At 50.4% G+C, this 11,209-nt stretch overlaps 1 long non-coding RNA gene across 1 annotated transcript; it reads right to left on the reverse strand.

Annotated features, from left to right (window-relative positions):
- Positions 1-1,023: 1,023 nt before the first annotated feature.
- LOC309834190 lies at positions 1,024-4,280 on the reverse strand. The gene is made up of 3 exons (XR_014297847.1): positions 4,022-4,280; positions 2,097-2,270; positions 1,024-1,146 (listed from the first exon to the last, which is right to left on the reverse strand). It is a non-coding gene; the product is annotated as an uncharacterized lncRNA (long non-coding RNA).
- Positions 4,281-11,209: the final 6,929 nt, after the last annotated feature.

Here is an 11,209-nt window from a genome sequence, read left to right on the forward strand (position 1 = left end):
TTAAATGTGGATCTATACCTCTCTCCTTCACATCAAAATAAATTACAGATGGGTCAAAGATTTAAATGTAAAAATCAAACCATGAAAGCATGAGAAGAAAGCATGAATAGATTTCTTCTGCAGCAGCAGAGTAGAAAATCATGGTACTAATTCCATAAACTGAGAAGGAAAGGATTAATTAATTTGATTCTAAAAAGCATAAAACTCTTTCATGGCAAAAATAAAGTCAAAAGACCATTGGAAAACTGGGAGAAATATTTGCAACAATATGAGAGACAATGTGCCTATTTCCTTAACTACAAAGAATGCTTGGAACTCAAAAGCCAAAGATAAAGAACGCAGCAGAAAGAACAGGCAAGGCAACTCAGCAGAAAGAGAGATTCATGTGGATAACAGATATGCTGGAAGCTCAGCCTAACTCGTAATTTTAAAAATACAATTTAAAAGGAGTTGCCAATTTTTACCTATCCACGTGACAAAGATATGGGGGAGTGTTGATGAGGGTGAGGAGAAGTCGCACTCTGGAAATGGAAATCAGAAGGCCATTCTGAGAGGCAATAGCTATCAACATTTTAATTGCACATCTCCATTAAGCCAGCAATTCCACTTCTAGGAACTGATTGCACTGCAGCGATTTTTATAAGAGCAAATCACTGGGAACAATAGGGCAGCAGTCCTCGGATTTGGCGGTAGGAAAAAGCTCTGGCGCACTTGCAAGTGAAAAATGCAAGGTACGGGAGTCCGCATTGTTTGTTTTTTAAGGTTGCATACATACACACCTGTATACATACATAGGCAATTATGTACACACACATATAAAAAAGCATTTATATGCCTCGAAAAAAATTGGAAGTACACGGAAGGAACCGGTTGCCTCTGGGAAGTAGGTCTGGAGGTTGCAGATGAGGGAAAGAGGGATCTGGTTTGGACATTTCACCATATATCCTTTATTATTTGAATTTTTACCATAAGTGTGTATTAGCTTTTGTAATAGTACCAAATTGTTTCATTGCTGTTGTTGTTGTTGTTTTAAGATCACTCAGGCTGCCATGGAGTGAACTGACCAAAGTCACAAGTCATGGCTTGTGGAGAGACATCTGGCCATCCAGATATGACATGATGGTGGCTGGGATGGCGGCGGTGCAGCTGAAAAGAAATAAATGGATTCCAGATTTACTTAAAAGGCAATGCCGACCAGAAGGAAGGTGAGAAATGAACCCCTTTGCGCTCCCACAGCAACTCTCCTGTCTCACCTTTCTGCCCTACAGCCACTAGACTATCAGCTCTGGGAGGACAGAGCCTGGAGGAGCCCAGGAAGCCGGTGTGCCAGCACTGGCTCTAGGAGCTCAGAGCCTCCAAGTGGGAGACGCCCCATGGAGCTAGTGCAGGGAAAGGCACAGAGCACGGGGGAACCTCGGGGAAGACGGCAGGGTCTGAGCCGGCTCTGCCCATCGACCCCCATTACACATCCTCACAAGTACGAGCTTCGGCACCTGCTGAACGAGTATTTGCATGGGTACCATCTACCCTAGATTCAGAAGGGTGTGTAAGCAGAGGCCGTTCCTGACAGGTACACCACCTGCCTCCTCCGCCACTCACTCCCCACAGCCCGAACCCTGGTTCCTGCCCGGCGGGAAGCATGACTTTATTGGCTGGGTGGACTTGGTCCAGGAGGAAGGGTACTCAGCCTTCCCCACCACATCCCTGAGCCCCGGTCCCCACACTCCCTGCCCTCGGCACCTGCCGTTTAGAGGAAGTGATCCTCTGGCCTACCCTGCTGCCCTTCCAACTAGGCCTCCCTCTAACCTTCAACACCTGCAGGCCCCAAATCCACTGAGCAGGGAGTCGAAACTCTGCCCTACAACCACCGGGAAAATCAGGATGACTTCTCAGAGGAGGCAACATTTGAGCTGGGCTTTGAAGCATGAAGAGGAATGAGCTTCTGGCAGATAAAAAAGGACAAAAAGGTGTGCACGGGGTATTCAAGACCCAGCAGGCTTCTTGTAGGGTGGGACTGAGAGCTTGATGGGCTGAGTTAGAGGCAGCCAGATTGTTAAATGCTCTAGGGAGTTATAGTCACAATTGTAACCTCATACCTTGCTGGACCCCCCATGCCCTGGTGTGCTCCCTTCAGAGGGTGCTTCTCACACAGGTATATGTGTGATCCATCTTCTCTACCAGACTCTGAGTTCCTCCAGAAAGGACTGTCATCTCTGTCCAGAGTACCTCGCACGCCCTAGGGCATAGATGCACAACAAATGTTTGATGACCTAAAAGGAAGGGATATTTGCAATTGTGGTGATCACACAACTATAAACATAGGTCAAAACTCAGTGGACTGTATGCCTAAAATTGGTGAATGTTACTGTCTGTAAATTACACCACAGTAAAGCTGACAGGAGAAAGTATAAGCGAACAGCAGAGTACCTGTGCTTTGCAGTTCACCGGGCACTTTCCCATCACTCATCTCGTGTAATCCCGGCCATAGCCCCATTTCACAGATGGAGAAACCGAGGTGTCTGTCTCTTGCCCAGATCCCACAGTCACCAACCTGGGCCCCACCCTCAGAGCTTAAGGCTCACAGGAGATGAGCCCGAGGGACATTTTCAGAGGCTGTGTTTGGGAAAATCCAATGTGTTCCCTCTGCAGTGCCACTTAGTCCTCTTCTAAAATCTGAGGGGGGGACTTCCCTGGTGGCGCAGTGGTTATGGGTCCACCTGCCAATGCAGGGGACGCGGGTTTGAGCCCTGGTCTGGGAGGATCCCACATGCCGTGGAGCAACTGGTCCTGTGAGCCACAACTGCTGCGCCTGTGCTCTGGAGCCCGCAAGCCACAACTACTGAAGCCTGCATGTCAAAACTACTGAAGCCCACGCGCCTAGAGCCCATGCTCCACAACAAGAAAAGCCATCGCAGTGAGAAGCCCCTGCACCGCAGTGAAGAGTAGCCTCTGCTCGCTGCAGTTAGAGAAAGCCCACGCCAGCAACGAAGACCCAACGTAGCCAAAAATAAATTAATTAATTAAAAAATAATAATAAAATAAAATAAAATCTGAGGGGACAGAAACAGTGACCGCAGAGGCTAGTACTGGGTTCCTGCTGTGATTCCTGCTATCTTGCTTTCTGGCCCCTACAGAGAGCTTGGGCACATCAGTTCTGTCCAGTGGGGCTCCTCAGGCCGGCCACAGAGGCTCTGGGTGACACACACTCCTGCCTCCTGCCCACCCCAAGTCCACACAAAATATGTCACTTTCTCTGTGTGAGTTATTGGGGCTCTCAGTCAGATTCCCTCCAAAGAAAGGCGTTCTACTGCAAATAGCGTTGCCAGATTTAAATAAAAATACAAGACAGAATATTTGGGACATACATATACTACACAGGGCATACTAAACAGGATATACTGACACTGAAAAACTATCTGTTGCTTATCTGAAATTCAAATTTAACTGGGTATCCTGTATTTTATCTGGCCATCTTAACTGCCCCCTCAATCAAATTAAATTAAGAAAACTTTAAATTATATTAAGAATAAAATAAAACAAAACAAATAATAATAAAGTACAATATAAAAAAGAAAGTGAAATGATAAAATTATTTTTTTAATAACATAAAATATAATACAAATTTTTTTTTTTTTGCGGTATGTGGGCCTCTCATTGTTGTGGCCTCTCCGGTTGCGGAGCACAGGCTCCAGACGCGCAGGCTCAACGGCCATGGCCCACGGGTCCAGCCGCTCCGCGGCATGCAGGACCCTCCCGTACCGGGGCACGAACCCGTGTCCCCTGCATCGGCAGGCGGACTCTCAACCACTGCGCCACCAGGGAGGCCCTACAAAAATTTTTAAGTAAATATAAAATAACAAATTTTTGAATAATAAAATAAATTAATAAAATAAGATAAAGATAAAATAATATAAAATAACACACCCCAGCGGGCGAAGGTTGGCCCCTGGCGCCCCGCAGGCTGTCTAGCCGGTGGCCTTGGCGTCTCCCGGGCCGCCCGCCCCGCCCTTGAAGCGCTCACCTGCGGCCCACCCGAGGCGGCGGCTCACTCCGGAGGGTGACGCAGGGCCCGCAGAAAGCTCTGGAAGAGCCGCTGCCCAGGGCTTGCCCTGCTGCGCCTCCCAGGCGGCGATCGCCCCGGAGAAGTGGGGGCTTGTCACTCAGGACCCCCCCAACACGGCATCCGAAGGACGCGGCGGTTTTTCAACCGCTTTTTAACCTAATCCAGTGTGTTCTAGAAATGGCTTTCTGCCGCTCAGAAAGAAGCGCCCGAAGAGGGAGCAAATGCCGCTCCGTTTTCCGGAAAGTCGCAGGCTCCGCCTCGCCTCTGCTGCTTTGTCTCGCCGGGGAGAAGGTGGTGGGCGCCAGCTGGGTTGGCGAGGTCCTAGGACGCCCGCCAAGGCCCCGTGGGAGGTGACGCCGGTGACAGCTCTTCTCGCTGAACTTTGCTGCCCCTGCATTCTGCCACTCACATCCCAGGTGAAGTTGTGTAGGTAGAAAAAGGTGGAGGTGTCCTTGTTTTTTTCCTACGAATCTGAATGCCGAAAGGCACAGCAGAGAATTTTCACTCACTTGGGAGAAAGCCAATCTGTAGGTTGGAAAAGACAATAATAAAGGTATCATAACATTAAATTAATAAAACACAATACAGCCACAAAGCTCCAGCCTTCCTTATACCCGATGCTCCCACTCCCTGGGAACTTATGCTAATGAAATAGTTCAAAAGAATAAAAGTGCTATACGCATAGCAATGTTCGTTACGGCATTATTGACGGTGCCTAAGAATTGGAAACAACTTAAGATCTAGTAAGAAGGATGGTTAAGAAAACGATTTTACACCCTCAAGATGACACAGCTAGTAGGTGATTATTGCCAGGGTTGCAGAAACACAGGAAATGTTTACAATATCATCTTAGTGTAAAATAGTGTAACATGAAATGCTACTCATGGATCTCAGCTCCTTAGAAGTACTTTGTTTTTAATTGATGTTTTATTTGGATAATTGTAGATTCACGTGCAGTTGTAAGAAATAATACAAGGGCTTCCCTGGTGGCACAATGGTTGGGAGTCCGCCTGCCGATGCAGGGGACACGGGTTCGTGCCCCGGTCCGGGAAGATCCCACATGCCGCGGAGCGGCTGGGCCCGTGAGCCAAGGCCGCTAAGCCTGCGCGTCCAGAGCCTGTGCTCCGCAACGGGAGAGGCCACAGCAGTGAGAGGCCCACGTACTGCAAAAAAAAGAAAAAGAAAAAAGAAAGAATACAAAAAGCTACCACTTTTACAGTTTCCCCCATTGGTGACATCTTGCAAAACAAGGATATTGACAGTGATATAATCCACTGACCTCATGCAGATTTCCCCAATTTTATTATACTCCTGTCTGTGTGTGTGTGTGTGTGTGTGTGTGTATTCTGTACAATTTTAGCACATCGGAATGGTTTTTTTAAAGAACGTGTCCATGTGTAGAACTGTGTGAAGGTGGTGGGATGTGAGAGATTTTCTTTTCAATGTTTCTCATTAATGTTGCTATGTTATCAATTAAGAGGAAGGCGTGGACAGCAAAGGCAGGTCGAGAGAGGCGGGGGCCTGGGCCAGGGCTGCAGGAGGCTGAGATGCCCGCCTGGCCGGGCCTGGCCGGGCCTGGCCGGGCCTGGCCTAGCTCTGTGATCTTGGGCAAATCAAGCAACATCCCTGGAGCTGCAGTTGTCAGCAGCCGAGTGGCGCACATTCCCCGGGCCCTCGCTCTCTAACAGGGCTGCTGTGAGGTTGTTTTTGCCAAACTCAGGCAATGTCATCCAGGGCCTGAGCACAGTCAGTTCGCCAGCCCGGCCAGAAGATGAGCCTGGGACGGGGTGGCAAGGGCAGCTCCCGCAGGCTTCTTACCACTCACAGCCCAGCTGCTACCAAAAAGGGAGATCTCGTCACCCTCCATCTCTCCAGCAGGCAGACAACGTGCTGAAGGGCTTCCCAAATATTTACCGCTGAAGAGGCCCTGTCTGTAGAATTGGACTGTCAGGCTCAAGAGCAACTCCCGTGGGGCAGCTGGAGGAAGACACGCCTGATAGGAAAGGAGCTCATGAAACAGTGCCCACTGGCCTCCTCCGATGCTCCCGAGAAAGTCGCCTGACTTGGGCTTTCTCCCCAGGGGGGTCCCTAAGGCGTCCAGACGTGCCCTGTGTTGCTTTGTGCTGAAGGGGTCCCACACCCTCTCCACTGGGGAGAAGAACCGAAGGCGCGTTTCTGAAGGTGTTTCAAAAGGAGATGCTCTGTGTTTTAACTCCAGCTCCTTCAAATGCCTTTTCTGAGACAGCTCCAGACTCACAACTCCTCAGACGTCCTGACTTTCATCACGGTTAGCCTTCCTGTCCCCTCAGCCCAGGACGCCCCACAGCCCTGGCCTTCTCCTCCTGTGGATTCCCCCCCACCCCTGATCCTTTAAGGAGGGGACAGCAAATATTTTCTGTAAAGGATCAGATGGTAAGTGTTCCACACTTGGCATGTGGTCTCTGTCACCGCTAGCCACATTTATTTATGGACACTTGTTATGGGTTGAACTGTGTCCCCCAAAAGATAGGTTGAAGTCCTAACTCCCCAGTACCTGTGAGTATGACCTTATTTAGAGATAGGGTCTTTGCAGATATCATCAAGTTTAGATGAGGTCATTAGAGTGGGCCCTAATCCACTATGACTGGTGTCCTTATAAGAAGAGGGACTTTTTTGATACGGACATACCCACAGAGAGAACACCATTTGAAGACACAGAGAGAAGATGGCCATGTAAAGATGGAGTGATGCTATCACAAGCTAAGGAACACCTGGGGCTACCAGAAGCTCAAGAGGCAAGAAAGGATCCTCCCCAAGGCTTCAGAGGGAGCCTGGCACTGCCAACACCTTGATTTTGGACTTCTAAGCCTACAGAATCGTGGGACAGTAAGTTTCTGTTGTTGTAAGCCATGCAGTTTGTGGTACTTTCCTATGGCAGGCCTAAGAAACTCATAGAGAGCTGAAATTTGAATTTGACATAGTGTTCACATGTCACCAAATACTTCTTCTCCAGGTGTCATTAGTCAAGCTAGAACACAAGGCAGCCTCGGGATCTGGCCCAGACACAAGTAGGCAGGTAAGAGCCTGGGACGAGGGCTGTCTGGCCTTTCCCCCAAAGACCGTGCCTCTCCACTGAGCCCTCTCTCAGGGCCTCTGAGACAGCCGGCCACACCCCTTGCTAAAACAAATAAAGGCTTCAGCACCACACAGCCGTTCTCCATCCCAGCTTATTGGATTAGCAGCGACCCCCATCCAAGCCGGGCGATCAGATTCTGTCCCAGAAACCTGGTGTGGAGTGAGAGACTGGGTCAACCAGGCATGATGCCTGGACGGAAGATTAGGAAGGTTGGGACACCAGCCCTCTAGAGGGGCCACGGCAGAGGTAAGGGAAGGAAACAGACAAGGAGGGGCCGCGGGCAGCATGCACATGGCCCCAGGGAAGGAATCCTGGAGGGGGCCGCTGTCTGGGTGTCCCTCCGTACTCTGCTTCCTGCAGCTGGGTGTCCTGAAATGCCTGACTGCTGATTCCAGGGCCCCCTAGATGTTAAGTAGCTTAGGGGGCTTGCAGCTCGCCAAACCGGCTGCCCTGAGGCAGGCTCACAGGGAAGGCGGGACGGGGCGGCCCAGAGCAGGTCCTCAGAGCACCTGCCCCCGTCCAGGGAGGTCCCACCTGCCTTCTCGGGCTGGGATGCCTTACTTCTGCCCGAGGAAGGCATCTGGGGTGACTTCTGGGAAACAAAGATCCCCCAGAAAAGAGGGAGGGAGGTGGGATTCCAGCAATTTCACTGGTGGCAGCATAGGTCAAAGACTAATACCATAACGTTAGATCTCGTTGACTGAGAACGCATACACGTGCCCTCTTGAACACCTGGCGTACACGTCTTAATCCTCACAACAGCCCTGGGAAGGAGGCTATCCGTTGTTCCCACGTTACAGGTGAGGAAACGGAGTCTTTGAAGAGGTTGAGCTGATTGCCGCACAGCTGGTAAAGAGCTGGGATTCTGACTCTGGTCCGTCTGCCTTTTCTGCTTTGCTGCCCTGAATCCTTACCATTATTAAGATCCACAGTTCTAGATTTGATTCCTCCAGCTTCTGTGGCCTTGGAAATGTGAGTCAGTCAGTTGCAGGATAGGGGTGTCAGTGTTTCTATTCTAGTTTTTCCAGAAGCTGAGCAGTCTCCCGGCGGTCTGAGGGCAACCAGCCATGGGTACCTTCTACTGACCTCTCTGGCCTTCCCGTCTGCCTGAGTAGACTGTGTGTTCCGTGATGTAGACCCTCTGCCCTCTCCATCCTGGAAACCATGTGTGATGGCATCTGGTGGCTCTTGTTTTGGGTTGATCGGCCCCTTTCAACTCCATGTCCTTCTGGTACCAGGGGGTCTACCTCCCCCACCCCACTACCCTTCAGCCATATCACTCTGACTTGGCCAATCAAGGTACCCAGCTTCCTTGGACACAGTGACTGTACCCAGTAATGAGATGGTACAGCATTAAGCAGGACCAATCAGAATTCTTCCCTGAGCTAGATGGCTGTCAGCTGAGAGCATGTAAATTTAGGGCTGTCAGTGGCCATCTTTCCCCCATCTGGAATCAGTCTGTTTACAGAGGGAAGCCAGACACAGCCAAACAAAAACAAGTGATAGAAGTGGAGAGAGCTCGAGAGAGCTGGGAGAGAGAAAGCCAAAGAGAGAGACAGAGAGAGAGCAGAGGCACCAAGCCTTGGCGCCGGGTCTCGAGGTCTGTTCAACGCTGTGAATAATCAACCCGCATCCTACCTAACTGAAAGGGTCTGTTTCCTTTTTGTTAAGCACATGGTTCTGTAATATGTCACCATGACGAAGGCAGTATGATTCACCCCATGAGGTTCAAGGGGTGGAGAATGAGCTGATCAGAAAGTTTCTCTCGTGGTGACAGCCGGCCACATCTTCCTGTTGGAAATAAAGACAGCCCCTGGAGCTCTGCCCCACTGTTTGATCTGTCCACTCTCTCTGCCCTTGGAACTAGACGGTGTGTTCTACACAGCCAGACCTGGAGATCCAGAACACCTATCAGACCTTCCCAGTGTGGGCTGCAGCCATACAGAAACCTGGATAGCAGTTCTTGGGGCCCTGCCTCTCTCCTAAACCCCATGTCAGTCCATGCATTTCGCCTCCCAACCCTCCACCCTTCACACCTAGTCCAAGCTCTGCCAAGCCCCCTTCTGTCAGTCAGACAGGATTCTGTTTCTTTTTGTGACCTAGCCTACCCCATTGCCATCCCTTGCCCCCTCAGGTGGGCCTCCCTCCCTGCCTGGGCCATCCCCAAGTTCCTGGACGTTCTCACTTTAAAGTCCTCTGGTCAGTGTTGCCTCCTTCCCTAGGCTCATACACAGGCCTGGCACCTCGTCTGCCCGGGGTTCACAGGGCCTGAGAGGCCCTTCCAGAAATGCGGATGAGAGAGGCCTGGCTGAGTCCAGGGAGAGCTGCTCTCGGGCTGCCCACCCCGAGTGACTGCTTCAGGCGGCACCGTGGCCTGGGCGGGGGCCCAGCGTGCACAGCCCAGTTCCACAGAGTGGGCAAGACCTCCTGAAGGTGGAGAACACCAGCTGCCGGCCACCTGCACGGAAAGCCTTTCTTCACGAAGGGCACACACGTCACGGTCCATTTTTATTTAAAAGACAAATATATATACATATATATATATATACACACACACACATACATTTAGAATTTGAGGGTTGTTTAGAGTTTATGTACATAGGTTTATACATATACACACATTTACATATGTATATACAATAGAATATATACTATATATAAATAAAAATCTAGAAGTAAATATACTAAAATGTCAATAATGGTGGGAGTCTTAAAAATAAAAACTTTATTGAGGTATAATTTACATACAATAAACTGCACTGTATTTAAGAGTACAGCTAAATGAGTTTTGACAAAAATATACACCCATGTAACTACCACATGATATTTTTATTTTCTCCTTTGTGCCTTTCTTTAATTTCTAATGTTTTTAATTCAGTGGACAAGTATGACTTGAGTAATTGGATAAAAACATGTACTGTGAGAGAGGGAGAGAGAGAGATGGAGAGAGCTAGGTCCCAGGTCTCTGGCCTTGCGCTCTAGGGGAAGCCAGCCCTTGGGTGGGGCAGGTTGACTGGGGGTCTCAATAACCATCGCTCCCGAGGGCTCTCCACAGCCACTGTCTGAGGACCTGGTTAAAGCAGAACATTAACCCATTTTTTGGATGAATAAACCACAGCTCGGGTCAGCGACTCTGTCCCCCACTATGTGGAGAGTCAGAGCCAATAAGGGATGGTCTTGGACCCCGAGTCCCACCCTCTTTCCATAGGCCTTACTCAGCTAGGTGTGTGGAGCCTGACTGGACTTTCTCCAGGTGCGTTCAGGGGTCCCTGGCTCCCCAGAGCTGCAGGGAATGAGGCCATCGGCCTGTCTAGAGACAGCAGCCTCAGAGCCCGGCCCTGAAGGACAACGACCCCCTCTCTTTAGTCACCAATTTGATTCAGGTGGGGGATGGTGAAAGCTGGCCCACATCAGGAGACCTGCTCCTCTGGGAACCCACTGACACCTCATCCACACTCAGAACAGGTGAGCACCTGCCAGGAGGACCCACCTCCTGCCCCAGTCCCCAGCACGGTCAGAACTCTGCTCCACGGCAGCTAGGACAGGGAGAGCAGCACCCCCTAACCCCCGCACCCCAACACACACGTCCTCTCCGCTTCCGGGGAGCGATCCCACCACAGCTGATTCCCCTCAGGCTGCACACCCAGGAGTCATCAAGGCCCCCTCCTCTGACTCAGTTAACCTAGAAACCCAAGCGCTGAGGACTAACATGGGGGAAAGTGCACCGCAACCTGAGGCTTCCCTGGGAGGAGGCTGCGGACCAGGGCAACCTGTGCACATCCCAAACTGTCCATTCCGGGACACTACCCCTTCCCCCAACACACACACACACACACACACACACGCACACACACACGATTGGTATAGACAGCATTTACTGTGCTCCTGTATAGGCCAGCCCAGCCCTGTGCTGAGCATTTACACAACAGTTATCACCTGTAATTTTCACAATAACCCCGTGATTGCCCCTATTTTCCTAAGTGGCCGAGGCTCAGAGCATGAAATAACCTTCCTAGGGCCAGGGTTGCAAC

Source organism: Grampus griseus (genome assembly GCF_964374135.1).
Source record: "Grampus griseus genome assembly, chromosome: 15".
NCBI lineage: Eukaryota > Metazoa > Chordata > Mammalia > Artiodactyla > Delphinidae > Grampus > Grampus griseus.